At 42.7% G+C, this 23,763-nt stretch overlaps 56 non-coding genes across 56 annotated transcripts; all 56 read left to right on the top strand.

Annotated features, from left to right (window-relative positions):
• The first annotated feature begins 139 nt into the window (after positions 1–139).
• Positions 140–211, top strand: TRNAA-UGC (transfer RNA alanine (anticodon UGC)). The gene has a single exon. It is a non-coding gene; the product is annotated as a tRNA-Ala (tRNA).
• Positions 212–485: 274 nt separating this feature from the next.
• On the top strand, positions 486–557 carry TRNAA-UGC (transfer RNA alanine (anticodon UGC)). Its single transcript has one exon. It is a non-coding gene; the product is annotated as a tRNA-Ala (tRNA).
• A 273-nt stretch (positions 558–830) lies between these two features.
• TRNAA-UGC (transfer RNA alanine (anticodon UGC)) lies at positions 831–902 on the top strand. The gene has a single exon. It is a non-coding gene; the product is annotated as a tRNA-Ala (tRNA).
• A 273-nt stretch (positions 903–1,175) lies between these two features.
• TRNAA-UGC (transfer RNA alanine (anticodon UGC)) lies at positions 1,176–1,247 on the top strand. Its single transcript has one exon. It is a non-coding gene; the product is annotated as a tRNA-Ala (tRNA).
• A 273-nt stretch (positions 1,248–1,520) lies between these two features.
• Positions 1,521–1,592, top strand: TRNAA-UGC (transfer RNA alanine (anticodon UGC)). The gene has a single exon. It is a non-coding gene; the product is annotated as a tRNA-Ala (tRNA).
• Positions 1,593–2,443: 851 nt separating this feature from the next.
• Positions 2,444–2,515, top strand: TRNAA-UGC (transfer RNA alanine (anticodon UGC)). Its single transcript has one exon. It is a non-coding gene; the product is annotated as a tRNA-Ala (tRNA).
• Positions 2,516–2,789: 274 nt separating this feature from the next.
• On the top strand, positions 2,790–2,861 carry TRNAA-UGC (transfer RNA alanine (anticodon UGC)). The gene has a single exon. It is a non-coding gene; the product is annotated as a tRNA-Ala (tRNA).
• A 274-nt stretch (positions 2,862–3,135) lies between these two features.
• Positions 3,136–3,207, top strand: TRNAA-UGC (transfer RNA alanine (anticodon UGC)). Its single transcript has one exon. It is a non-coding gene; the product is annotated as a tRNA-Ala (tRNA).
• A 620-nt stretch (positions 3,208–3,827) lies between these two features.
• On the top strand, positions 3,828–3,899 carry TRNAA-UGC (transfer RNA alanine (anticodon UGC)). The gene has a single exon. It is a non-coding gene; the product is annotated as a tRNA-Ala (tRNA).
• A 618-nt stretch (positions 3,900–4,517) lies between these two features.
• TRNAA-UGC (transfer RNA alanine (anticodon UGC)) lies at positions 4,518–4,589 on the top strand. Its single transcript has one exon. It is a non-coding gene; the product is annotated as a tRNA-Ala (tRNA).
• A 506-nt stretch (positions 4,590–5,095) lies between these two features.
• Positions 5,096–5,167, top strand: TRNAA-UGC (transfer RNA alanine (anticodon UGC)). Its single transcript has one exon. It is a non-coding gene; the product is annotated as a tRNA-Ala (tRNA).
• A 274-nt stretch (positions 5,168–5,441) lies between these two features.
• On the top strand, positions 5,442–5,513 carry TRNAA-UGC (transfer RNA alanine (anticodon UGC)). The gene has a single exon. It is a non-coding gene; the product is annotated as a tRNA-Ala (tRNA).
• A 274-nt stretch (positions 5,514–5,787) lies between these two features.
• TRNAA-UGC (transfer RNA alanine (anticodon UGC)) lies at positions 5,788–5,859 on the top strand. Its single transcript has one exon. It is a non-coding gene; the product is annotated as a tRNA-Ala (tRNA).
• Positions 5,860–6,132: 273 nt separating this feature from the next.
• TRNAA-UGC (transfer RNA alanine (anticodon UGC)) lies at positions 6,133–6,205 on the top strand. The gene has a single exon. It is a non-coding gene; the product is annotated as a tRNA-Ala (tRNA).
• Positions 6,206–6,473: 268 nt separating this feature from the next.
• TRNAA-UGC (transfer RNA alanine (anticodon UGC)) lies at positions 6,474–6,545 on the top strand. Its single transcript has one exon. It is a non-coding gene; the product is annotated as a tRNA-Ala (tRNA).
• A 274-nt stretch (positions 6,546–6,819) lies between these two features.
• On the top strand, positions 6,820–6,891 carry TRNAA-UGC (transfer RNA alanine (anticodon UGC)). Its single transcript has one exon. It is a non-coding gene; the product is annotated as a tRNA-Ala (tRNA).
• Positions 6,892–7,511: 620 nt separating this feature from the next.
• TRNAA-UGC (transfer RNA alanine (anticodon UGC)) lies at positions 7,512–7,583 on the top strand. The gene has a single exon. It is a non-coding gene; the product is annotated as a tRNA-Ala (tRNA).
• A 274-nt stretch (positions 7,584–7,857) lies between these two features.
• Positions 7,858–7,929, top strand: TRNAA-UGC (transfer RNA alanine (anticodon UGC)). The gene has a single exon. It is a non-coding gene; the product is annotated as a tRNA-Ala (tRNA).
• A 274-nt stretch (positions 7,930–8,203) lies between these two features.
• TRNAA-UGC (transfer RNA alanine (anticodon UGC)) lies at positions 8,204–8,275 on the top strand. The gene has a single exon. It is a non-coding gene; the product is annotated as a tRNA-Ala (tRNA).
• A 274-nt stretch (positions 8,276–8,549) lies between these two features.
• TRNAA-UGC (transfer RNA alanine (anticodon UGC)) lies at positions 8,550–8,621 on the top strand. The gene has a single exon. It is a non-coding gene; the product is annotated as a tRNA-Ala (tRNA).
• A 274-nt stretch (positions 8,622–8,895) lies between these two features.
• On the top strand, positions 8,896–8,967 carry TRNAA-UGC (transfer RNA alanine (anticodon UGC)). The gene has a single exon. It is a non-coding gene; the product is annotated as a tRNA-Ala (tRNA).
• Positions 8,968–9,585: 618 nt separating this feature from the next.
• TRNAA-UGC (transfer RNA alanine (anticodon UGC)) lies at positions 9,586–9,657 on the top strand. Its single transcript has one exon. It is a non-coding gene; the product is annotated as a tRNA-Ala (tRNA).
• A 160-nt stretch (positions 9,658–9,817) lies between these two features.
• Positions 9,818–9,890, top strand: TRNAA-UGC (transfer RNA alanine (anticodon UGC)). The gene has a single exon. It is a non-coding gene; the product is annotated as a tRNA-Ala (tRNA).
• A 268-nt stretch (positions 9,891–10,158) lies between these two features.
• On the top strand, positions 10,159–10,230 carry TRNAA-UGC (transfer RNA alanine (anticodon UGC)). The gene has a single exon. It is a non-coding gene; the product is annotated as a tRNA-Ala (tRNA).
• A 274-nt stretch (positions 10,231–10,504) lies between these two features.
• Positions 10,505–10,576, top strand: TRNAA-UGC (transfer RNA alanine (anticodon UGC)). Its single transcript has one exon. It is a non-coding gene; the product is annotated as a tRNA-Ala (tRNA).
• Positions 10,577–11,196: 620 nt separating this feature from the next.
• Positions 11,197–11,268, top strand: TRNAA-UGC (transfer RNA alanine (anticodon UGC)). Its single transcript has one exon. It is a non-coding gene; the product is annotated as a tRNA-Ala (tRNA).
• Positions 11,269–11,542: 274 nt separating this feature from the next.
• TRNAA-UGC (transfer RNA alanine (anticodon UGC)) lies at positions 11,543–11,614 on the top strand. Its single transcript has one exon. It is a non-coding gene; the product is annotated as a tRNA-Ala (tRNA).
• Positions 11,615–11,888: 274 nt separating this feature from the next.
• TRNAA-UGC (transfer RNA alanine (anticodon UGC)) lies at positions 11,889–11,960 on the top strand. Its single transcript has one exon. It is a non-coding gene; the product is annotated as a tRNA-Ala (tRNA).
• Positions 11,961–12,234: 274 nt separating this feature from the next.
• Positions 12,235–12,306, top strand: TRNAA-UGC (transfer RNA alanine (anticodon UGC)). The gene has a single exon. It is a non-coding gene; the product is annotated as a tRNA-Ala (tRNA).
• A 274-nt stretch (positions 12,307–12,580) lies between these two features.
• Positions 12,581–12,652, top strand: TRNAA-UGC (transfer RNA alanine (anticodon UGC)). The gene has a single exon. It is a non-coding gene; the product is annotated as a tRNA-Ala (tRNA).
• A 618-nt stretch (positions 12,653–13,270) lies between these two features.
• On the top strand, positions 13,271–13,342 carry TRNAA-UGC (transfer RNA alanine (anticodon UGC)). Its single transcript has one exon. It is a non-coding gene; the product is annotated as a tRNA-Ala (tRNA).
• A 506-nt stretch (positions 13,343–13,848) lies between these two features.
• Positions 13,849–13,920, top strand: TRNAA-UGC (transfer RNA alanine (anticodon UGC)). The gene has a single exon. It is a non-coding gene; the product is annotated as a tRNA-Ala (tRNA).
• A 274-nt stretch (positions 13,921–14,194) lies between these two features.
• Positions 14,195–14,266, top strand: TRNAA-UGC (transfer RNA alanine (anticodon UGC)). Its single transcript has one exon. It is a non-coding gene; the product is annotated as a tRNA-Ala (tRNA).
• A 274-nt stretch (positions 14,267–14,540) lies between these two features.
• On the top strand, positions 14,541–14,612 carry TRNAA-UGC (transfer RNA alanine (anticodon UGC)). Its single transcript has one exon. It is a non-coding gene; the product is annotated as a tRNA-Ala (tRNA).
• A 273-nt stretch (positions 14,613–14,885) lies between these two features.
• On the top strand, positions 14,886–14,958 carry TRNAA-UGC (transfer RNA alanine (anticodon UGC)). Its single transcript has one exon. It is a non-coding gene; the product is annotated as a tRNA-Ala (tRNA).
• A 268-nt stretch (positions 14,959–15,226) lies between these two features.
• TRNAA-UGC (transfer RNA alanine (anticodon UGC)) lies at positions 15,227–15,298 on the top strand. Its single transcript has one exon. It is a non-coding gene; the product is annotated as a tRNA-Ala (tRNA).
• A 274-nt stretch (positions 15,299–15,572) lies between these two features.
• Positions 15,573–15,644, top strand: TRNAA-UGC (transfer RNA alanine (anticodon UGC)). Its single transcript has one exon. It is a non-coding gene; the product is annotated as a tRNA-Ala (tRNA).
• A 620-nt stretch (positions 15,645–16,264) lies between these two features.
• TRNAA-UGC (transfer RNA alanine (anticodon UGC)) lies at positions 16,265–16,336 on the top strand. The gene has a single exon. It is a non-coding gene; the product is annotated as a tRNA-Ala (tRNA).
• Positions 16,337–16,954: 618 nt separating this feature from the next.
• TRNAA-UGC (transfer RNA alanine (anticodon UGC)) lies at positions 16,955–17,026 on the top strand. The gene has a single exon. It is a non-coding gene; the product is annotated as a tRNA-Ala (tRNA).
• Positions 17,027–17,300: 274 nt separating this feature from the next.
• On the top strand, positions 17,301–17,372 carry TRNAA-UGC (transfer RNA alanine (anticodon UGC)). The gene has a single exon. It is a non-coding gene; the product is annotated as a tRNA-Ala (tRNA).
• Positions 17,373–17,646: 274 nt separating this feature from the next.
• On the top strand, positions 17,647–17,718 carry TRNAA-UGC (transfer RNA alanine (anticodon UGC)). The gene has a single exon. It is a non-coding gene; the product is annotated as a tRNA-Ala (tRNA).
• Positions 17,719–17,990: 272 nt separating this feature from the next.
• TRNAA-UGC (transfer RNA alanine (anticodon UGC)) lies at positions 17,991–18,062 on the top strand. Its single transcript has one exon. It is a non-coding gene; the product is annotated as a tRNA-Ala (tRNA).
• A 274-nt stretch (positions 18,063–18,336) lies between these two features.
• TRNAA-UGC (transfer RNA alanine (anticodon UGC)) lies at positions 18,337–18,408 on the top strand. The gene has a single exon. It is a non-coding gene; the product is annotated as a tRNA-Ala (tRNA).
• Positions 18,409–18,681: 273 nt separating this feature from the next.
• TRNAA-UGC (transfer RNA alanine (anticodon UGC)) lies at positions 18,682–18,754 on the top strand. The gene has a single exon. It is a non-coding gene; the product is annotated as a tRNA-Ala (tRNA).
• Positions 18,755–19,368: 614 nt separating this feature from the next.
• Positions 19,369–19,440, top strand: TRNAA-UGC (transfer RNA alanine (anticodon UGC)). The gene has a single exon. It is a non-coding gene; the product is annotated as a tRNA-Ala (tRNA).
• Positions 19,441–19,714: 274 nt separating this feature from the next.
• On the top strand, positions 19,715–19,786 carry TRNAA-UGC (transfer RNA alanine (anticodon UGC)). The gene has a single exon. It is a non-coding gene; the product is annotated as a tRNA-Ala (tRNA).
• Positions 19,787–20,060: 274 nt separating this feature from the next.
• On the top strand, positions 20,061–20,132 carry TRNAA-UGC (transfer RNA alanine (anticodon UGC)). The gene has a single exon. It is a non-coding gene; the product is annotated as a tRNA-Ala (tRNA).
• A 274-nt stretch (positions 20,133–20,406) lies between these two features.
• TRNAA-UGC (transfer RNA alanine (anticodon UGC)) lies at positions 20,407–20,478 on the top strand. The gene has a single exon. It is a non-coding gene; the product is annotated as a tRNA-Ala (tRNA).
• A 618-nt stretch (positions 20,479–21,096) lies between these two features.
• On the top strand, positions 21,097–21,168 carry TRNAA-UGC (transfer RNA alanine (anticodon UGC)). The gene has a single exon. It is a non-coding gene; the product is annotated as a tRNA-Ala (tRNA).
• Positions 21,169–21,442: 274 nt separating this feature from the next.
• TRNAA-UGC (transfer RNA alanine (anticodon UGC)) lies at positions 21,443–21,514 on the top strand. Its single transcript has one exon. It is a non-coding gene; the product is annotated as a tRNA-Ala (tRNA).
• A 274-nt stretch (positions 21,515–21,788) lies between these two features.
• TRNAA-UGC (transfer RNA alanine (anticodon UGC)) lies at positions 21,789–21,860 on the top strand. The gene has a single exon. It is a non-coding gene; the product is annotated as a tRNA-Ala (tRNA).
• A 272-nt stretch (positions 21,861–22,132) lies between these two features.
• On the top strand, positions 22,133–22,204 carry TRNAA-UGC (transfer RNA alanine (anticodon UGC)). Its single transcript has one exon. It is a non-coding gene; the product is annotated as a tRNA-Ala (tRNA).
• A 274-nt stretch (positions 22,205–22,478) lies between these two features.
• On the top strand, positions 22,479–22,550 carry TRNAA-UGC (transfer RNA alanine (anticodon UGC)). Its single transcript has one exon. It is a non-coding gene; the product is annotated as a tRNA-Ala (tRNA).
• A 274-nt stretch (positions 22,551–22,824) lies between these two features.
• Positions 22,825–22,896, top strand: TRNAA-UGC (transfer RNA alanine (anticodon UGC)). Its single transcript has one exon. It is a non-coding gene; the product is annotated as a tRNA-Ala (tRNA).
• A 273-nt stretch (positions 22,897–23,169) lies between these two features.
• Positions 23,170–23,242, top strand: TRNAA-UGC (transfer RNA alanine (anticodon UGC)). The gene has a single exon. It is a non-coding gene; the product is annotated as a tRNA-Ala (tRNA).
• Positions 23,243–23,510: 268 nt separating this feature from the next.
• TRNAA-UGC (transfer RNA alanine (anticodon UGC)) lies at positions 23,511–23,582 on the top strand. Its single transcript has one exon. It is a non-coding gene; the product is annotated as a tRNA-Ala (tRNA).
• Positions 23,583–23,763: the final 181 nt, after the last annotated feature.

Below are 23,763 nucleotides of genomic sequence, written 5' to 3'. Positions count from 1 at the left end.
GGCTTTCCTCAATGATGAAAAAACTGTATCAGGCAGCAATGACGAGATGATTTTGCTTATTTCAACTACTGAATTATTTTATTGTTGGAACAAGCTGGTGAGTACCAAGAAACTCGTTAATGAGTGCTCCAAAAGTAACGGGGGTGTAGCTCAGTGGTAGAGCGCTCGCTTTGCATGTGGGAAGTCCCGGGTTCAATCCCCGGCACCTCCAAAGCGCTCTCCACTTTAGCGGTATCTTTTTTGATTGCCTGTTGTAATACTACGGCACCACGAGTTACCGGTGCGCATATGATGAAATACATTTCATCAAACAGCGCTGCCATTTTCTTTGACTATAGAAATATGCGGCTTTCCTCAATGATGAAAAAACTGTATCAGGCAGCAATGACGAGATGATTTTGTTTATTTCAACTAATTGATTAATTTATTGTTAAAACAAGCTGATGAGCACCAAGAAACTCGTTAATGAGTGCTCCAGATGTAACGGGGGTGTAGCTCAGTGGTAGAGCGCTCGCTTTGCATGTGAGAAGTCCCGGGTTCAAGCCCCGGCACCTCCAAATCGCTCTCGATTTTAGCGGTATCATTTTTATTGCCTGTTGTAATACTACGGCACCACGAGTTACTGGTGCGCATATCATGAAATACATTTCATCGAACAGCGCTGCCATTTTCTTTGACTATAGAAATATGCGGCTTTCCTCAATGATGAAAAAACTGCATCAGGCGGCAATGACGAGATGATTTTGTTTATTTCAACTAATTGATTAATTCATTGTTAGAACAAGCTGATGAGCACCAAGAAACTTGTTAATGAGTGCTCCAGATGTAACGGGGGTGTAGCTCAGTGGTAGAGCGTTCGCTTTGCATGTGAGAAGTCCCGGGTTCAAATCCCGGCACCTCCAAATCGCTCTCGACTTTAGCGGTATCTTTTTATATTGCCTGTTGAAATACTGTGGCACCACGAGTTACCGGTGCGCATAACATGAAATACATTTCATCAAACAGCGCTGCCACTTTCTTTGACTATAGAGATAAGCGTCTTTTCTCAATAATGAAAAAACTGTATCAGGCAGCAATGACGAGTTGATTTTGTTTATTTAACTAATTGATTACTTTATTGTTTGAACAAGGTGATGAACACCAAGAAACTCGTTAATGAGTGCTCCAAATGTAACGGGGGTGAAGCTCAGCGGTAGAGCGCTCGCTTTGCATGTGAGAAGTCCCGGGTTCAATCCCCGGCACCTCCAAAGCGCTCTCGACTTTAGCGGTATCTTTTTTTATTGCCTGTTGTAATACTACGACACCATGAGTTACCGGTGCGCATAACATGAAATACACTTCATCAAACAGCGCTGCCACTTTCTTTGACTATAGAGATAAGCGGCTTTTCTCAATAATGAAAAAACTGTATCAGGCAGCAATGACGAGATGATTTTGTTTATTTAACTAATTGATTACTTTATTGTTTGAACAAGGTGATGAGCACCAAGAAACTTGTTAATGAGTGCTCCAAATGTAACGGGGGTGAAGCTCATCGGTAGAGCGCTCGCTTTGCATGTGAGAAGTCCCGGGTTCAATCCCCGGCACCTCCAAAGCGCTCTCGACTTTAGCGGTATCTTTTTTTATTGCCTGTTGTAATACTACGACACCGTGAGTTACCGGTGCGCATAACATGAAATACACTTCATCAAACAGCGCTGCCACTTTCTTTGACTATAGAGATAAGCGGCTTTCCTCAATGATAAAAAAAACTGCATCAGGCGGCAATGACGAGATGATTTTGTTTATTTCAACTAATTGATTAATTCATTGTTTGAACAAGCTGATGAGCACCAAAAAACTCGTTAATGAGTGCTCCAGATGTAACGGGTGTGTAGCCCAGTGGCAGAGCGCTCGCTTTGCATGTGAGAAGTCCCGGGTTCAATCCCCGGCACCTCCAAAGCGCTCTCGACTTTAGCGGTATCTTTTTTATTGCCTGTTGTAATACTACGGCACCACGAGTTACCGGTGCGCATATCTTGAAATACATTTCGTCGAACAGCGCTGCCAATTTCTTTGACTATAGAAATATGCGGCTTTCCTCAATGATGAAAAACTGTATCAGGCAGCAATGACGAGATGATTTTGTTTATTTCAACTATTGAATTATTTTATTGTTAGAACAAGCTGATGAGCACCAAGAAACTCGTTAATGAGTGCTCGAGATGTAACGGGGGTGTAGATCAGTTGTAGAGTGCTCGCTTTGCATGTGAGAAGTCCCGGATTCAATCCCCGGCACCTGCAAAGCACTCTCAACTTTAGCGGTATCTATTTTGATTGCCTGTTGTAATACTACGGCACCAATGACGAAATGATTTTGTTTATTTCAACTATTGAATTATTTTATTGTTAGAACAAGCTGATGAGCACCAATAAACTCGTTAATGGGTGCTCGAGATGTAACGGGGGTGTAGATCAGTGGTACAGTGCTCGCTTTGCATGTGAGAAGTCCCGGGTTCAATTCCCGGCACCTCCAAAGCGCTCTCGACTTTAGCGGTATCTTTTTTGATTGCCTGTTGTAATACTACGGCACCACGAGTTACCGGTGCGCATATCATGAAATACAATTCATCAAACAGCGCTGCCATTTTCTTTGACTATACAAATATGCGGCTTTCCTCAATGATGAAAAAACTGTATCAGGCAGCAATTACGAGATGATTTTGTTTATTTCTACTATTGAATTATTTTATTGTTAGAACAAGCTGATGAGCTCCAAGAAACTCGTTAATGAGTGCTCCAGATGTAACGGGGGTGTAGCTCAGTGGTAGAGCGCTCGCTTTGCATGGGAGAAGTCCCGGGTTTAATCCCCGGCACCTCCAAATCGCTCTCGATTTTAGCGGTATCTTTTTTTATTGCCTGTTGTAATACTACGGCACCACGAGTTACTGGTGCGCATATCATGAAATACATTTCATCGAACAGCGCTGCCATTTTCTTTGACTATAGAAATATGCGGCTTTCCTCAATGATGAAAAAACTGCATCAGGCGGCAATGACGAGATGATTTTGTTTATTTCAACTAATTGATTAATTCATTGTTAGAACAAGCTGATGAGCACCAAGAAACTTGTTAATGAGTGCTCCAGATGTAACGGGGGTGTAGCTCAGTGGTAGAGCGTTCGCTTTGCATGTGAGAAGTCCCGGGTTCAAATCCCGGCACCTACAAATCGCTCTCGACTTTAGCGGTATCTTTTTATATTGCCTGTTGAAATACTATGGCACCACGAGTTACCGGTGCGAATAATATGAAATACATTTCATGAAACAGCGCTGCCACTTTCTTTGACTATAGAGATAAGCGGCTTTTCTCAATAATGAAAAAAACTGTATCAGGCAGCAATGACGAGATGATTTTGTTTATTTAACTAATTGATTACTTTATTGTTTGAACAAGGTGATGAGCACCAAGAAACTCGTTAATGAGTGCTCCAAATGTAACGGGGGTGAAGCTCAGCGGTAGAGCGCTCGCTTTGCATGTGAGAAGTCCCGGGTTATATCCCCGGCACCTCCGAAGTGCTCTCGACTTTAGCGGTATCTTTTTTTATTGCCTGTTGTAATACTACGACACCATGAGTTACCGGTGCGCATAACATGAAATACACTTCATCAAACAGCGCTGCCACTTTCTTTGACTATAGAGATAAGCGGCTTTCCTCAATGATAAAAAAACTGTATCAGGCGGCAATGACGAGATGATTTTGTTTATTTCAACTAATTGATTAATTCATTGTTAGAACAAGCTGATGAGCACCAAGAAACTTGTTAATGAATGCTCCAGATGTAACGGGGGTGTAGCTCAGTGGTAGAGCGTTCGCTTTGCATGTGAGAAGTCCCGGGTTGAAACCCCGGCACCTCCAAAGCGCTCTCGACTTTAGCAGTATCTTTTTTTATTGCCTGTTGTAATACTACGGCACCACGAGTTACCGGTGCGCATAACATGAAATACAATTCATCGAACAGCGCTGCCATTTTCTTTGACTATAGAAATATACGGCTTCCCTCAATGATGAAAAAACTGTATCAGCCGGTAATGACGAAATGATTTTGTTTATTTCATCTAATTGATTACTTTATTGTTTGAACAAGCTGATGAGCACCAAAAAACTCGTTAATGAGTGCTCCAGATGTAACGGGTGTGTAGCCCAGTGGCAGAGCACTCGCTTTGCATGTGAGAAGTCCCGGGTTCAATCCCCGGCACCTCCAAAGCGCTCTCGACTTTAGCGGTATCTTTTTTATTGCCTGTTGTAATACTACGGCACCACGAGTTACCGGTGCGCATATCTTGAAATACATTTCGTCGAACAGCGCTGCCAATATCTTTGACTATAGAAATATGCGGCTTTCCTCAATGATGAAAAACTGTATCAGGCAGCAATGACGAGATGATTTTGTTTATTTCAACTATTGAATTATTTTATTGTTAGAACAAGCTGATGAGCACCAAGAAACTCGTTAATGAGTGCTCGAGATGTAACGGGGGTGTAGATCAGTGGTAGAGTGCTCGCTTTGCATGTGAGAAGTCCCGGGTTCAATCCCCGGCACCTCCAAAGCACTCTCAACTTTAGCGGTATCTATTTTGATTGCCTGTTGTATTACTACGGCACCAATGACGAGATGATTTTGTTTATTTCAACTATTGAATTATTTTATTGTTAGAACAAGCTGATGAGCACCAAGAAACTCGTTAATAAGTGCTCTAGATGTAACGGGGGTGTAGATCAGTGGTAGAGTGCTCGCTTTGCATGTCAGAAGTCCCGGGTTCAGTCCCCGGCACCTCCAAAGCGCTCTCGACTTTAGCGGTATCATTTTTGATTGCCTGTTGTAATACTACGGCACCACGAGTTACCGGTGCGCATATCATGAAATACAATTCATCAAACAGCGCTGCCTTTTTCTTTGACTATACAAATATGCGGCTTTCCTCAATGATGAAAAAACTGTATCAGGCAGCAATTACGAGATGATTTTGTTTATTTATACTATTGAATTATTTTATTGTTAGAACAAGCTGATGAGCTCCAAGAAACTCGTTAATGAGTGCTCCAGATGTAACGGGGGTGTAGCTCAGTGGTAGAGCGCTCGCTTTGCATGGGAGAAGTCCCGGGTTTAATCCCCGGCACCTCCAAAGCGCTCTCGACTTTAGCGGTATCTTTTTTGATTGCCTGCTGTAATACTACGGCACCACGAGTTACCGGTGCGCATATCATGAAATACATTTCATCGAACAGCGCTGCCATTTTCTTTGACTATAGAAATATGCGGCTTTCCTCAATGATGAAAAAACTGTATCAGGCAGCAATGACGAGATGATTTTGTCTATTTCAACTACTGAATTATTTTATTGTTGGAACAAGCTGGTGAGTACCAAGAAACTCGTTAATGAGTGCTCCAAAAGTAACAGGGGTGTAGCTCAGTGGTAGAGCGCTCGCTTTGCATGTGAGAAGTCCCGGGCTCAATCCCCGGCACCTCCAAATCGCTCTCGACTTTAGCGGTATCTTTTTATATTGCCTGTTGAAATACTACGGCACCACGAGTTACTGGTGCGCATATCATGAAATACATTTCATCGAACAGCGCTGCCATTTTCTTTGACTATAGAAATATGCGGCTTTCCTCAATGATGAAAAAACTGCATCAGGCGGCAATGACGAGGTGATTTTGTTTATTTCAACTAATTGATTAATTCATTGTTAGAACAAGCTGATAAGCACCAAGAAACTTGTTAATGAGTGCTCCAGATGTAACGGGGGTGTAGCTCAGTGGTAGAGCGCTTGCTTTGCATGTGAGAAGTCCCGGGTTCAAACCCCGGCACCTCCAAATCGCTCTCGACTTTAGCGGTATCTTTTTATATTGCCTGTTGAAATACTATGGCACCACGAGTTACCGGTGCGCAAAACATTAAATACAATTTGTTGAACAGCGCTGCCATTTTCTTTGACTAAAGAAATATGCGGCTTACCTCAATGATGAAAAAACTGTATCAGGGGGCAAAGACGAGATGATTTTGTTTATTTCAACTAATTGATTATTTTTTGTTTGAACAAGCTGATGAGATCCAAGAAACTCGTTAATGAGTGCTCTAAAGGTAACGGAAGTGTAGCTCAGTGGTGGAGCGCTCGCTTTGCATGTGAGAAGTCCCGGGTTTCAATCCCCGGCACCTCCAAAGTGCTCTCGACTTTAGCGGTATCTTTTTTGATTGCCTGTTGTAATACTACGGCACCACGAGTTACCGGTGCGCATATCATGAAATACATGAACAGCGCTGCCTATTTCTTTGACTATAGAAATATGCGGCTTTCCTCAATGATGAAAAAACTGTATCAGGCGGCAATGACGAGATGGTTTTGTTTATTTCAACTAATTGATTACTTTATTGTTTGAACAAGGTGATGAGCACCAAGAAACTCGTTAATGAGTGCTCCAGATGTAACGGGGGTGTAGCTCAGCAGTAGAGCGCTCGCTTTGCATGTGAGAAACCTCGGGTTCAATCCCCGGCACCTCCAAAGCGCTCTCGACATTAGCGGTATCTGTTTCTATTGCCTGTTGTAATACTACGGCACCACGAGTTACCGGTGCGCATAACGTTAAATACATTTCGTTGAACAGCGCTGCCATTTTCTTTGACTAAAGAAATATGCGGCTTACCTCAATGATGAAAAAGCTGTATCAGGGGGCATTGACGAGATGATTTTGTTTATTTGAACTAATTGATTAATTTATTGTTTGAACAAGCTGATGAGCACCAAGAAACTTCTTAATGAGTGCTCCAGATGTAACGGGGGTGTAGCTCAGCGGTAGAGCGCTCGCTTTGCATGTGAGAAGTTCCGCGTTCAATCCCCGGCACCTCCAAATCGCTCTCGACTTTAGCGGTATCTTTTTTGATTGCCTGTTGTAATACTACGGCACCACGAGTTACCGGTGCGCATATCATGAAATACATTTCATCGAACAGCGCTGCCATTTTCTTTGACTATAGAAATATGCGGCTTTCCTCAATGATGAAGAAACTGTATCAGGCACCAATGACGAGATGATTTTGTTTATTTCAACTATTGAATTATTTTATTGTTAGAACAAGCTAATGAGCACCAAGAAACTCGTTAATGAGTGCTCCAAAAGTAACGGGGGTGTAGCTCAGCGGTAGAGCGCTCGCTTTGCTTGTGAGAAGTTCCGCGTTCAATCCTCGGCACCTCCAAATCGCTCTCGACTTTAGCGGTATCTTTTTATATTGCCTGTTGAAATACTACGGCACCACGAGTTACCGGTGCGCATATCATGAAATACATTTCATCGAACAGCGCTGCCATTTTCTTTGACTATAGAAATATGCGGCTTTCCTCAATGATGAAAAAACTGCATCAGGCGGCAATGACGAGATGATTTTGTTTATTTCAACTTATTGATTAATTCATTGTTAGAACAAGCTGATTAGCACCAAGAAACTTGTTAATGAGTGCTCCAGATGTAACGGGGGTGTAGCTCAGTGGTAGAGCGTTCGCTTTGCATGTGAGAAGTCCCGGGTTTAATCCCCGGCACCTCCAAATCGCTCTCGATTTTAGCGGTATCTTTTTTTATTGCCTGTTGTAATACTACGGCACCACGAGTTACTGGTGCGCATATCATGAAATACATTTCATCGAACAGCGCTGCCATTTTCTTTGACTATAGAAATATGCGGCTTTCCTCAATGATGAAAAAACTGCATCAGGCGGCAATGACGAGATGATTTTGTTTATTTCAACTAATTGATTAATTCATTGTTAGAACAAGCTGATGAGCTCCAAGAAACTCGTTAATGAGTGCTCCAGATGTAACGGGGGTGTAGCTCAGTGGTAGAGCGCTCGCTTTGCATGGGAGAAGTCCCGGGTTTAATCCCCGGCACCTCCAAATCGCTCTCGATTTTAGCGGTATCTTTTTTTATTGCCTGTTGTAATACTACGGCACCACGAGTTACTGGTGCGCATATCATGAAATACATTTCATCGAACAGCGCTGCCATTTTCTTTGACTATAGAAATATGCGGCTTTCCTCAATGATGAAAAAACTGCATCAGGCGGCAATGACGAGATGATTTTGTTTATTTCAACTAATTGATTAATTCATTGTTAGAACAAGCTGATGAGCACCAAGAAACTTGTTAATGAGTGCTCCAGATGTAACGGGGGTGTAGCTCAGTGGTAGAGCGTTCGCTTTGCATGTGAGAAGTCCCGGGTTCAAATCCCGGCACCTACAAATCGCTCTCGACTTTAGCGGTATCTTTTTATATTGCCTGTTGAAATACTATGGCACCACGAGTTACCGGTGCGAATAATATGAAATACATTTCATGAAACAGCGCTGCCACTTTCTTTGACTATAGAGATAAGCGGCTTTTCTCAATAATGAAAAAAACTGTATCAGGCAGCAATGACGAGATGATTTTGTTTATTTAACTAATTGATTACTTTATTGTTTGAACAAGGTGATGAGCACCAAGAAACTCGTTAATGAGTGCTCCAAATGTAACGGGGGTGAAGCTCAGCGGTAGAGCGCTCGCTTTGCATGTGAGAAGTCCCGGGTTCAATCCCCGGCACCTCCGAAGTGCTCTCGACTTTAGCGGTATCTTTTTTTATTGCCTGTTGTAATACTACGACACCATGAGTTACCGGTGCGCATAACATGAAATACACTTCATCAAACAGCGCTGCCACTTTCTTTGACTATAGAGATAAGCGGCTTTCCTCAATGATAAAAAAACTGTATCAGGCGGCAATGACGAGATGATTTTGTTTATTTCAACTAATTGATTAATTCATTGTTAGAACAAGCTGATGAGCACCAAGAAACTTGTTAATGAATGCTCCAGATGTAACGGGGGTGTAGCTCAGTGGTAGAGCGTTCGCTTTGCATGTGAGAAGTCCCGGGTTGAAACCCCGGCACCTCCAAAGCGCTCTCGACTTTAGCAGTATCTTTTTTTATTGCCTGTTGTAATACTACGGCACCACGAGTTACCGGTGCGCATAACATGAAATACAATTCATCGAACAGCGCTGCCATTTTCTTTGACTATAGAAATATACGGCTTCCCTCAATGATGAAAAAACTGTATCAGCCGGTAATGACGAAATGATTTTGTTTATTTCATCTAATTGATTACTTTATTGTTTGAACAAGCTGATGAGCACCAAAAAACTCGTTAATGAGTGCTCCAGATGTAACGGGTGTGTAGCCCAGTGGCAGAGCACTCGCTTTGCATGTGAGAAGTCCCGGGTTCAATCCCCGGCACCTCCAAAGCGCTCTCGACTTTAGCGGTATCTTTTTTATTGCCTGTTGTAATACTACGGCACCACGAGTTACCGGTGCGCATATCTTGAAATACATTTCGTCGAACAGCGCTGCCAATATCTTTGACTATAGAAATATGCGGCTTTCCTCAATGATGAAAAACTGTATCAGGCAGCAATGACGAGATGATTTTGTTTATTTCAACTATTGAATTATTTTATTGTTAGAACAAGCTGATGAGCACCAAGAAACTCGTTAATGAGTGCTCGAGATGTAACGGGGGTGTAGATCAGTGGTAGAGTGCTCGCTTTGCATGTGAGAAGTCCCGGGTTCAATCCCCGGCACCTCCAAAGCACTCTCAACTTTAGCGGTATCTATTTTGATTGCCTGTTGTATTACTACGGCACCAATGACGAGATGATTTTGTTTATTTCAACTATTGAATTATTTTATTGTTAGAACAAGCTGATGAGCACCAAGAAACTCGTTAATAAGTGCTCTAGATGTAACGGGGGTGTAGATCAGTGGTAGAGTGCTCGCTTTGCATGTGAGAAGTCCCGGGTTTCAATCCCCGGCACCTCCAAAGTGCTCTCGACTTTAGCGGTATCTTTTTTGATTGCCTGTTGTAATACTACGGCACCACGAGTTACCGGTGCGCATATCATGAAATACATGAACAGCGCTGCCTATTTCTTTGACTATAGAAATATGCGGCTTTCCTCAATGATGAAAAAACTGTATCAGGCGGCAATGACGAGATGGTTTTGTTTATTTCAACTAATTGATTACTTTATTGTTTGAACAAGGTGATGAGCACCAAGAAACTCGTTAATGAGTGCTCCAGATGTAACGGGGGTGTAGCTCAGCAGTAGAGCGCTCGCTTTGCATGTGAGAAACCTCGGGTTCAATCCCCGGCACCTCCAAAGCGCTCTCGACATTAGCGGTATCTGTTTCTATTGCCTGTTGTAATACTACGGCACCACGAGTTACCGGTGCGCATAACGTTAAATACATTTCGTTGAACAGCGCTGCCATTTTCTTTGACTAAAGAAATATGCGGCTTACCTCAATGATGAAAAAGCTGTATCAGGGGGCATTGACGAGATGATTTTGTTTATTTGAACTAATTGATTAATTTATTGTTTGAACAAGCTGATGAGCACCAAGAAACTTCTTAATGAGTGCTCCAGATGTAACGGGGGTGTAGCTCAGCGGTAGAGCGCTCGCTTTGCATGTGAGAAGTTCCGCGTTCAATCCCCGGCACCTCCAAATCGCTCTCGACTTTAGCGGTATCTTTTTTGATTGCCTGTTGTAATACTACGGCACCACGAGTTACCGGTGCGCATATCATGAAATACATTTCATCGAACAGCGCTGCCATTTTCTTTGACTATAGAAATATGCGGCTTTCCTCAATGATGAAGAAACTGTATCAGGCACCAATGACGAGATGATTTTGTTTATTTCAACTATTGAATTATTTTATTGTTAGAACAAGCTAATGAGCACCAAGAAACTCGTTAATGAGTGCTCCAAAAGTAACGGGGGTGTAGCTCAGCGGTAGAGCGCTCGCTTTGCTTGTGAGAAGTTCCGCGTTCAATCCTCGGCACCTCCAAATCGCTCTCGACTTTAGCGGTATCTTTTTATATTGCCTGTTGAAATACTACGGCACCACGAGTTACCGGTGCGCATATCATGAAATACATTTCATCGAACAGCGCTGCCATTTTCTTTGACTATAGAAATATGCGGCTTTCCTCAATGATGAAAAAACTGCATCAGGCGGCAATGACGAGATGATTTTGTTTATTTCAACTTATTGATTAATTCATTGTTAGAACAAGCTGATTAGCACCAAGAAACTTGTTAATGAGTGCTCCAGATGTAACGGGGGTGTAGCTCAGTGGTAGAGCGTTCGCTTTGCATGTGAGAAGTCCCGGGTTTAATCCCCGGCACCTCCAAATCGCTCTCGATTTTAGCGGTATCTTTTTTTATTGCCTGTTGTAATACTACGGCACCACGAGTTACTGGTGCGCATATCATGAAATACATTTCATCGAACAGCGCTGCCATTTTCTTTGACTATAGAAATATGCGGCTTTCCTCAATGATGAAAAAACTGCATCAGGCGGCAATGACGAGATGATTTTGTTTATTTCAACTAATTGATTAATTCATTGTTAGAACAAGCTGATGAGCTCCAAGAAACTCGTTAATGAGTGCTCCAGATGTAACGGGGGTGTAGCTCAGTGGTAGAGCGCTCGCTTTGCATGGGAGAAGTCCCGGGTTTAATCCCCGGCACCTCCAAATCGCTCTCGATTTTAGCGGTATCTTTTTTTATTGCCTGTTGTAATACTACGGCACCACGAGTTACTGGTGCGCATATCATGAAATACATTTCATCGAACAGCGCTGCCATTTTCTTTGACTATAGAAATATGCGGCTTTCCTCAATGATGAAAAAACTGCATCAGGCGGCAATGACGAGATGATTTTGTTTATTTCAACTAATTGATTAATTCATTGTTAGAACAAGCTGATGAGCACCAAGAAACTTGTTAATGAGTGCTCCAGATGTAACGGGGGTGTAGCTCAGTGGTAGAGCGTTCGCTTTGCATGTGAGAAGTCCCGGGTTCAAATCCCGGCACCTACAAATCGCTCTCGACTTTAGCGGTATCTTTTTATATTGCCTGTTGAAATACTATGGCACCACGAGTTACCGGTGCGAATAATATGAAATACATTTCATGAAACAGCGCTGCCACTTTCTTTGACTATAGAGATAAGCGGCTTTTCTCAATAATGAAAAAAACTGTATCAGGCAGCAATGACGAGATGATTTTGTTTATTTAACTAATTGATTACTTTATTGTTTGAACAAGGTGATGAGCACCAAGAAACTCGTTAATGAGTGCTCCAAATGTAACGGGGGTGAAGCTCAGCGGTAGAGCGCTCGCTTTGCATGTGAGAAGTCCCGGGTTCAATCCCCGGCACCTCCGAAGTGCTCTCGACTTTAGCGGTATCTTTTTTTATTGCCTGTTGTAATACTACGACACCATGAGTTACCGGTGCGCATAACATGAAATACACTTCATCAAACAGCGCTGCCACTTTCTTTGACTATAGAGATAAGCGGCTTTCCTCAATGATAAAAAAACTGTATCAGGCGGCAATGACGAGATGATTTTGTTTATTTCAACTAATTGATTAATTCATTGTTAGAACAAGCTGATGAGCACCAAGAAACTTGTTAATGAATGCTCCAGATGTAACGGGGGTGTAGCTCAGTGGTAGAGCGTTCGCTTTGCATGTGAGAAGTCCCGGGTTGAAACCCCGGCACCTCCAAAGCGCTCTCGACTTTAGCAGTATCTTTTTTTATTGCCTGTTGTAATACTACGGCACCACGAGTTACCGGTGCGCATAACATGAAATACAATTCATCGAACAGCGCTGCCATTTTCTTTGACTATAGAAATATACGGCTTCCCTCAATGATGAAAAAACTGTATCAGCCGGTAATGACGAAATGATTTTGTTTATTTCATCTAATTGATTACTTTATTGTTTGAACAAGCTGATGAGCACCAAAAAACTCGTTAATGAGTGCTCCAGATGTAACGGGTGTGTAGCCCAGTGGCAGAGCACTCGCTTTGCATGTGAGAAGTCCCGGGTTCAATCCCCGGCACCTCCAAAGCGCTCTCGACTTTAGCGGTATCTTTTTTATTGCCTGTTGTAATACTACGGCACCACGAGTTACCGGTGCGCATATCTTGAAATACATTTCGTCGAACAGCGCTGCCAATATCTTTGACTATAGAAATATGCGGCTTTCCTCAATGATGAAAAACTGTATCAGGCAGCAATGACGAGATGATTTTGTTTATTTCAACTATTGAATTATTTTATTGTTAGAACAAGCTGATGAGCACCAAGAAACTCGTTAATGAGTGCTCGAGATGTAACGGGGGTGTAGATCAGTGGTAGAGTGCTCGCTTTGCATGTGAGAAGTCCCGGGTTCAATCCCCGGCACCTCCAAAGCACTCTCAACTTTAGCGGTATCTATTTTGATTGCCTGTTGTATTACTACGGCACCAATGACGAGATGATTTTGTTTATTTCAACTATTGAATTATTTTATTGTTAGAACAAGCTGATGAGCACCAAGAAACTCGTTAATAAGTGCTCTAGATGTAACGGGGGTGTAGATCAGTGGTAGAGTGCTCGCTTTGCATGTGAGAAGTCCCGGGTTCAGTCCCCGGCACCTCCAAAGCGCTCTCGACTTTAGCGGTATCATTTTTGATTGCCTGTTGTAATACTACGGCACCACGAGTTACCGGTGCGCATATCATGAAATACAATTCATCAAACAGCGCTGCCTTTTTCTTTGACTATACAAATATGCGGCTTTCCTCAATGATGAAAAAACTGTATCAGGCAGCAATTACGAGATGATTTTGTTTATTTATACTATTGAATTATTTTATTGTTAGAACAAGCTGATGAGCTCCAAGAAACTCGTTAATGAGTGCTCCAGATGTAACGGGGGTGTAGCTCAGTGGTAGAGCGCTCGCTTTGCATGGGAGAAGTCCCGGGTTTAATCCCCGGCACCTCCAAAGCGCTCTCGACTTTAGCGGTATCTTTTTTGATTGCCTGCTGTAATACTACGGCACCACGAGTTACCGGTGCGCATATCATGAAATACATTTCATCGAACAGCGCTGCCATTTTCTTTGACTATAGAAATATGCGGCTTTCCTCAATGATGAAAAAACTGTATCAGGCAGCAATGACGAGATGATTTTGTCTATTTCAACTACTGAATTATTTTATTGTTGGAACAAGCTGGTGAGTACCAAGAAACTCGTTAATGAGTGCTCCAAAAGTAACAGGGGTGTAGCTCAGTGGTAGAGCGCTCGCTTTGCATGTGAGAAGTCCCGGGCTCAATCCCCGGCACCTCCAAATCGCTCTCGACTTTAGCGGTATCTTTTTATATTGCCTGTTGAAATACTACGGCACCACGAGTTACTGGTGCGCATATCATGAAATACATTTCATCGAACAGCGCTGCCATTTTCTTTGACTATAGAAATATGCGGCTTTCCTCAATGATGAAAAAACTGCATCAGGCGTCAATGACGAGGTGATTTTGTTTATTTCAACTAATTGATTAATTCATTGTTAGAACAAGCTGATAAGCACCAAGAAACTTGTTAATGAGTGCTCCAGATGTAACGGGGGTGTAGCTCAGTGGTAGAGCGCTTGCTTTGCATGTGAGAAGTCCCGGGTTCAAACCCCGGCACCTCCAAATCGCTCTCGACTTTAGCGGTATCTTTTTATATTGCCTGTTGAAATACTATGGCACCACGAGTTACCGGTGCGCAAAACATTAAATACAATTTGTTGAACAGCGCTGCCATTTTCTTTGACTAAAGAAATATGCGGCTTACCTCAATGATGAAAAAACTGTATCAGGGGGCAAAGACGAGATGATTTTGTTTATTTCAACTAATTGATTATTTTTTGTTTGAACAAGCTGATGAGATCCAAGAAACTCGTTAATGAGTGCTCTAAAGGTAACGGAAGTGTAGCTCAGTGGTGGAGCGCTCGCTTTGCATGTGAGAAGTCCCGGGTTTCAATCCCCGGCACCTCCAAAGTGCTCTCGACTTTAGCGGTATCTTTTTTGATTGCCTGTTGTAATACTACGGCACCACGAGTTACCGGTGCGCATATCATGAAATACATGAACAGCGCTGCCTATTTCTTTGACTATAGAAATATGCGGCTTTCCTCAATGATGAAAAAACTGTATCAGGCGGCAATGACGAGATGGTTTTGTTTATTTCAACTAATTGATTACTTTATTGTTTGAACAAGGTGATGAGCACCAAGAAACTCGTTAATGAGTGCTCCAGATGTAACGGGGGTGTAGCTCAGCAGTAGAGCGCTCGCTTTGCATGTGAGAAACCTCGGGTTCAATCCCCGGCACCTCCAAAGCGCTCTCGACATTAGCGGTATCTGTTTCTATTGCCTGTTGTAATACTACGGCACCACGAGTTACCGGTGCGCATAACGTTAAATACATTTCGTTGAACAGCGCTGCCATTTTCTTTGACTAAAGAAATATGCGGCTTACCTCAATGATGAAAAAGCTGTATCAGGGGGCATTGACGAGATGATTTTGTTTATTTGAACTAATTGATTAATTTATTGTTTGAACAAGCTGATGAGCACCAAGAAACTTCTTAATGAGTGCTCCAGATGTAACGGGGGTGTAGCTCAGCGGTAGAGCGCTCGCTTTGCATGTGAGAAGTTCCGCGTTCAATCCCCGGCACCTCCAAATCGCTCTCGACTTTAGCGGTATCTTTTTTGATTGCCTGTTGTAATACTACGGCACCACGAGTTACCGGTGCGCATATCATGAAATACATTTCATCGAACAGCGCTGCCATTTTCTTTGACTATAGAAATATGCGGCTTTCCTCAATGATGAAGAAACTGTATCAGGCACCAATGACGAGATGATTTTGTTTATTTCAACTATTGAATTATTTTATTGTTAGAACAAGCTAATGAGCACCAAGAAACTCGTTAATGAGTGCTCCAAAAGTAACGGGGGTGTAGCTCAGCGGTAGAGCGCTCGCTTTGCTTGTGAGAAGTTCCGCGTTCAATCCTCGGCACCTCCAAATCGCTCTCGACTTTAGCGGTATCTTTTTATATTGCCTGTTGAAATACTACGGCACCACGAGTTACCGGTGCGCATATCATGAAATACATTTCATCGAACAGCGCTGCCATTTTCTTTGACTATAGAAATATGCGGCTTTCCTCAATGATGAAAAAACTGCATCAGGCGGCAATGACGAGATGATTTTGTTTATTTCAACTTATTGATTAATTCATTGTTAGAACAAGCTGATTAGCACCAAGAAACTTGTTAATGAGTGCTCCAGATGTAACGGGGGTGTAGCTCAGTGGTAGAGCGTTCGCTTTGCATGTGAGAAGTCCCGGGTTCAAATCCCGGCACCTCCAAATCGCTCTCGACTTTAGCGGTATCTTTTTATATTGCCTGTTGAAATACTATGGCACCACGAGTTACCGGTGCGCATAACATGAAATACATTTCATCAAACAGCGCTGCCACTTTCTTTGACTATAGAGATAAGCGGCTTTTCTCAATAATGAAAAAACTGTATCAGGCAGCAATGACGAGATGATTTTGTTTATTTAACTAATTGATTAGTTTATTGTTTGAACAAGGTGATGAGCACCAAGAAACTCGTTAATGAGTGCTCCAAATGTAACGGGGGTAAAGCTCAGCGGTAGAGCGCTCGCTTTGCATGTGAGAAGTCCTGGGTTCAATCCCCGGCACCTCCAAAGCGCTCTCGACTTTAGCGGTATCTTTTTTTATTGCCTGTTGTAATACTACGACACCATGAGTTACCGGTGCGCATAACATGAAATACACTTCATCAAACAGCGCTGCCACTTTCTTTGACTATAGAGATAAGCGGCTTTTCTCAATAATGAAAAAACTGTATCAGGCAGCAATGACGAGATGATTTTGTTTATTTAACTAATTGATTACGTTATTGTTTCAACAAGGTGATGAGCACCAAGAAACTCGTTAATGAGTGCTCCAAATGTAACGGGGGTGAAGCTCAGCGGTAGAGCGCTCGCTTTGCATGTGAGAAGTCCCGGGTTCAATCCCCGGCACCTCCAAAGCGCTCTCGACTTTAGCGGTATCTTTTTTTATTGCCTGTTGTAATACTACGACACCATGAGTTACCGGTGCGCATAACATGAAATACACTTCATCAAACAGCGCTGCCACTTTCTTTGACTATAGAGATAAGCGGCTTTCCTCAATGATAAAAAAACTGCATCAGGCGGCAATGACGAGATGATTTTGTTTATTTCAACTAATTGATTAATTCATTGTTAGAACAAGCTGATGAGCACCAAGAAACTTGTTAATGAATGCTCCAGATGTAACGGGGGTGTAGCTCAGTGGTAGAGCGTTCGCTTTGCATGTGAGAAGTCCCGGGTTGAAACCCCGGCACCTCCAAAGCACTCTCGACTTTAGCAGTATCTTTTTTTATTGCCTGTTGTAATACTACGGCACCACGAGTTACCGATGCGCATAACATGAAATACAATTCATCGAACAGCGCTGCCAATTTCTTTGACTATAGAAATATACGGCTTCCCTCAATGATGAAAAAACTGTATCAGCCGGTAATGACGAAATGATTTTGTTTATTTCATCTAATTGATTACTTTATTGTTTGAACAAGCTGATGAGCACCAAAAAACTCGTTAATGAGTGCTCCAGATGTAACGGGTGTGTAGCTCAGTGGCAGAGCGCTCGCTTTGCATGTGAGAAGTCCCGGGTTCAATCCCCGGCACCTCCAAAGCGCTCTCGACTTTAGCGGTATCTTTTTTATTGCCTGTTGTAATACTACGGCACCACGAGTTACCGGTGCGCATATCTTGAAATACATTTCGTCGAACAGCGCTGCCAATTTCTTTGACTATAGAAATATGCGGCTTTCCTCAATGATGAAAAACTGTATCAGGCAGCAATGACGAGATGATTTTGTTTATTTCAACTATTGAATTATTTTATTGTTAGAACAAGCTGATGAGCACCAAGAAACTCGTTAATGAGTGCTCGAGATGTAACGGGGGTGTAGATCAGTGGTAGAGTGCTCGCTTTGCATGTGAGAAGTCCCGGGTTTAATCCCCGGCACCTCCAAAGCGCTCTCGACTTTAGCGGTATCTTTTTTGATTGCCTGTTGTAATACTACGGCACCACGAGTTACCGGTGCGCATATCATGAAATACATTTCATCGAGCAGCGCTGCCATTTTCTTTGCCTATAGAAGTATGCGGCTTTCCTCAATGATGAAAAAACTGCATCAGGCGGCAATGACGAGGTGATTTTGTTTATTTCAACTAATTGATTAATTCATTGTTAGAACAAGCTGATGAGCACCAAGAAACTTGTTAATGAGTGCTCCAGATGTAACGGGGGTGTAGCTCAGTGGTAGAGCGCTTGCTTTGCATGTGAGAAGTCCCGGGTTCAAACCCCGGCACCTCCAAATCGCTCTCGACTTTAGCGGTATCTTTTTATATTGCCTGTTGAAATACTATGGCACCACGAGTTACCGGTGCGCAAAACATTAAATACAATTTGTTGAACAGCGCTGCCATTTTCTTTGACTAAAGAAATATGCGGCTTACCTCAATGATGAAAAAACTGTATCAGGGGGCAAAGACGAGATGATTTTGTTTATTTCAACTAATTGATAATTTTTTGTTTGAACAAGCTGATGAGACCCAAGAAACTCGTTAATGAGTGCTCTAAAGGTAACGGAAGTGTAGCTCAGTGGTGGAGCGCTCGCTTTGCATGTGAGAAGTCCCGGGTTTCAATCCCCGGCACCTCCAAAGCGCTCTCGACTTTAGCGGTATCTTTTTTGATTGCCTGTTGTAATACTACGGCACCACGAGTTACCGGTGCGCATATCATGAAACACATGAACAGCGCTGCCTATTTCTTTGACTATAGAAATATGCGGCTTTCCTCAATGATGAAAAAACTGTATCAGGCGTCAATGACGAGATGGTTTTGTTTATTTCAACTAATTGATTACTTTATTGTTTGAACAAGGTGATAAGCACCAAGAAACTCGTTAATGAGTGCCTCAGATGTAACGGGGGTGTAGCTCAGCAGTAGAGCGCTCGATTTGCATGTGAGAAACCTCGGGTTCAATCTCCTGCACCTCCAAAGCGCTCTCGACATTAGCGGTATCTGTTTTTATTGCCTGTTGTAATACTACGGCACCACGAGTTACCGGTGCGCATAACATGAAATACATTTCATCAAACAGCGCTGCCATTTTCTTTGACTATAGAAATATGCGGCTTTCCTCAATGTTGAAAAAACTGTATCAGGCGGCAATGACGAGATGATTTTGTTTATTTCAACTAATTGATTAATTTATTGTTAGAACAAGCTGATGAGCACCAAGAAACTCGTTAATGAGTGCTCCAGATGTAACGGGGGTGTAGCTCAGTGGTAGAGCGCTCGCTTTGCATGTGAGAAGTCCCGGGTTTAAGCCCCGGCCCCTCCAAATCGCTCTCGACTTTAGTGGTATTTTCTTATATTGCCTGTTGTAATACTACGGCACCACGAGTTACCGGTGCGCATAACGTTAAATACATTTCGTTGAACAGCGCTGCCATTTTCTTTGACTAAAGAAATATGCGGCTTACCTCAATGATGAAAAAACTGTATCAGGGGGCATTGACGAGATGATTTTGTTTATTTGAACTAATTGATTAATTTATTGTTTGAACAAGCTGATGAGCACCAAGAAACTTGTTAATGAGTGCTCAAGATGTAACGGGGGTGTAGCTCAGCGGTAGAGCGCTCGCTTTGCATGTGAGAAGTTCCGCGTTCAATCCCCGGCACCTCCAAATCGCTCTCGACTTTAGCGGTATCTTTTTTGATTGCCTGTTGTAATACTACGGCACCACGAGTTACCGGTGCGCATATCATGAAATACATTTCATCGAACAGCGCTGCCATTTTCTTTGACTATAGAAATATGCGGCTTTCCTCAATGATGAAGAAACTGTATCAGGCACCAATGACGAGATGATTTTGTTTATTTCAACTATTGAATTATTTTATTGTTAGAACAAGCTAATGAGCACCAAGAAACTCGTTAATGAGTGCTCCAGATGTAACGGGGGTGTAGCTCAGTGGTAGAGCGCTCGCTTTGCATGTGAGAAGTCCCGGGTTTAAGCCCCGGCCCCTCCAAATCGCTCTCGACTTTAGTGGTATTTTCTTATATTGCCTGTTGAAATACTACGGCACCACGAGTTACCGGTGCGCATATCATGAAATAGATTTCATCGAACAGCGCTGCCATTTTCTTTGACTATAGAAATATGCGGCTTTCCTCAATGATGAAAAAACTGCATCAGGCGGCAATGACGAGATGATTTTGTTTATTTCAACTTATTGATTAATTCATTGTTAGAACAAGCTGATGAGCACCAAGAAACTTGTTAATGAGTGCTCCAGATGTAACGGGGGTGTAGCTCAGTGGTAGAGCGTTCGCTTTGCATGTGAGAAGTCCCGGGTTCAAATCCCGGCACCTCCAAATCGCTCTCGACTTTAGCGGTATCTTTTTATATTGCCTGTTGAAATACTATGGCACCACGAGTTACCGGTGCGCATAACATGAAATACATTTCATCAAACAGCGCTGCCACTTTCTTTGACTATAGAGATAAGCGGCTTTTCTCAATAATGAAAAAACTGTATCAGGCAGCAATGACGAGATGATTTTGTTTATTTAACTAATTGATTAGTTTATTGTTTGAACAAGGTGATGAGCACCAAGAAACTCGTTAATGAGTGCTCCAAATGTAACGGGGGTAAAGCTCAGCGGTAGAGCGCTCGCTTTGCATGTGAGAAGTCCTGGGTTCAATCCCCGGCACCTCCAAAGCGCTCTCGACTTTAGCGGTATCTTTTTTTATTGCCTGTTGTAATACTACGACACCATGAGTTACCGGTGCGCATAACATGAAATACACTTCATCAAACAGCGCTGCCACTTTCTTTGACTATAGAGATAAGCGGCTTTTCTCAATAATGAAAAAACTGTATCAGGCAGCAATGACGAGATGATTTTGTTTATTTAACTAATTGATTACGTTATTGTTTCAACAAGGTGATGAGCACCAAGAAACTCGTTAATGAGTGCTCCAAATGTAACGGGGGTGAAGCTCAGCGGTAGAGCGCTCGCTTTGCATGTGAGAAGTCCCGGGTTCAATCCCCGGCACCTCCAAAGCGCTCTCGACTTTAGCGGTATCTTTTTTTATTGCCTGTTGTAATACTACGACACCATGAGTTACCGGTGCGCATAACATGAAATACACTTCATCAAACAGCGCTGCCACTTTCTTTGACTATAGAGATAAGCGGCTTTCCTCAATGATAAAAAAACTGCATCAGGCGGCAATGACGAGATGATTTTGTTTATTTCAACTAATTGATTAATTCATTGTTAGAACAAGCTGATGAGCACCAAGAAACTTGTTAATGAATGCTCCAGATGTAACGGGGGTGTAGCTCAGTGGTAGAGCGTTCGCTTTGCATGTGAGAAGTCCCGGGTTGAAACCCCGGCACCTCCAAAGCGCTCTCGACTTTAGCAGTATCTTTTTTTATTGCCTGTTGTAATACTACGGCACCACGAGTTACCGATGCGCATAACATGAAATACAATTCATCGAACAGCGCTGCCAATTTCTTTGACTATAGAAATATACGGCTTCCCTCAATGATGAAAAAACTGTATCAGCCGGTAATGACGAAATGATTTTGTTTATTTCATCTAATTGATTACTTTATTGTTTGAACAAGCTGATGAGCACCAAAAAACTCGTTAATGAGTGCTCCAGATGTAACGGGTGTGTAGCTCAGTGGCAGAGCGCTCGCTTTGCATGTGAGGAGTCCCGGGTTCAATCCCCGGCACCTCCAAAGCGCTCTCGACTTTAGCGGTATCTTTTTTATTGCCTGTTGTAATACTACGGCACCACGAGTTACCGGTGCGCATATCTTGAAATACATTTCGTCGAACAGCGCTGCCAATTTCTTTGACTATAGAAATATGCGGCTTTCCTCAATGATGAAAAACTGTATCAGGCAGCAATGACGAGATGATTTTGTTTATTTCAACTATTGAATTATTTTATTGTTAGAACAAGCTGATGAGCACCAAGAAACTCGTTAATGAGTGCTCGAGATGTAACGGGGGTGTAGATCAGTGGTAGAGTGCTCGCTTTGCATGTGAGAAGTCCCGGGTTTAATCCCCGGCACCTCCAAAGCGCTCTCGACTTTAGCGGTATCTTTTTTGATTGCCTGTTGTAATACTACGGCACCACGAGTTACCGGTGCGCATATCATGAAATACATTTCATCGAACAGCGCTGCCATTTTCTTTGACTATAGAAATATGCGGCTTTCCTCAATGATGAAAAAACTGTATCAGGCAGCAATGACGAGATGATTTTGTCTATTTCAACTACTGAATTATTTTATTGTTGGAACAAGCTGGTGAGTACCAAGAAACTCGTTAATGAGTGCTCCAAAAGTAACGGGGGTGTAGCTCAGTGGTAGAGTGCTCGCTTTGCATGTGAGAAGTCCCGGGTTCAATCCCCGACACCTCCAAATCGCTCTCGACTTTAGCGGTATCATTTTATATTGCCTGTTGAAATACTACGGCACCACGAGTTACTGGTGCGCATATCATGAAATACATTTCATCGAGCAGCGCTGCCATTTTCTTTGCCTATAGAATTATGCGGCTTTCCTCAATGATGAAAAAACTGCATCAGGCGGCAATGACGAGGTGATTTTGTTTATTTCAACTAATTGATTAATTCATTGTTAGAACAAGCTGATGAGCACCAAGAAACTTGTTAATGAGTGCTCCAGATGTAACGGGGGTGTAGCTCAGTGGTAGAGCGCTTGCTTTGCATGTGAGAAGTCCCGGGTTCAAACCCCGGCACCTCCAAATCGCTCTCGACTTTAGCGGTATCTTTTTATATTGCCTGTTTAAATACTATGGCACCACGAGTTACCGGTGCGCAAAACATTAAATACAATTTGTTGAACAGCGCTGCCATTTTCTTTGACTAAAGAAATATGCGGCTTACCTCAATGATGAAAAAACTGTATCAGGGGGCAAAGACGAGATGATTTTGTTTATTTCAACTAATTGATAATTTTTTGTTTGAACAAGCTGATGAGACCCAAGAAACTCGTTAATGAGTGCTCTAAAGGTAACGGAAGTGTAGCTCAGTGGTGGAGCGCTCGCTTTGCATGTGAGAAGTCCCGGGTTTCAATCCCCGGCACCTCCAAAGCGCTCTCGACTTTAGCGGTATCTTTTTTGATTGCCTGTTGTAATACTACGGCACCACGAGTTACCGGTGCGCATATCATGAAACACATGAACAGCGCTGCCTATTTCTTTGACTATAGAAATATGCGGCTTTCCTCAATGATGAAAAAACTGTATCAGGCGTCAATGACGAGATGGTTTTGTTTATTTGAACTAATTGATTACTTTATTGTTTGAACAAGGTGATAAGCACCAAGAAACTCGTTAATGAGTGCTCCAGATGTAACGGGGGTGTAGCTCAGTGGTAGAGCGCTTGCTTTGCATGTGAGAAGTCCCGGGTTCAAACCCCGGCACCTCCAAATCGCTCTCGACTTTAGCGGTATCTTTTTATATTGCCTGTTGAAATACTATGGCACCACGAGTTACCGGTGCGCAAAACATTAAATACAATTTGTTGAACAGCGCTGCCATTTTCTTTGACTAAAGAAATATGCGGCTTACCTCAATGATGAAAAAACTGTATCAGGGGGCAAAGACGAG

This window comes from Rhipicephalus microplus, chromosome 3 (genome assembly GCF_043290135.1).
Source record: "Rhipicephalus microplus isolate Deutch F79 chromosome 3, USDA_Rmic, whole genome shotgun sequence".
NCBI lineage: Eukaryota > Metazoa > Arthropoda > Arachnida > Ixodida > Ixodidae > Rhipicephalus > Rhipicephalus microplus.
Note: the sequence above shows the minus strand (reverse complement) of the source record. Positions and strands in the feature narration are given on the sequence as shown.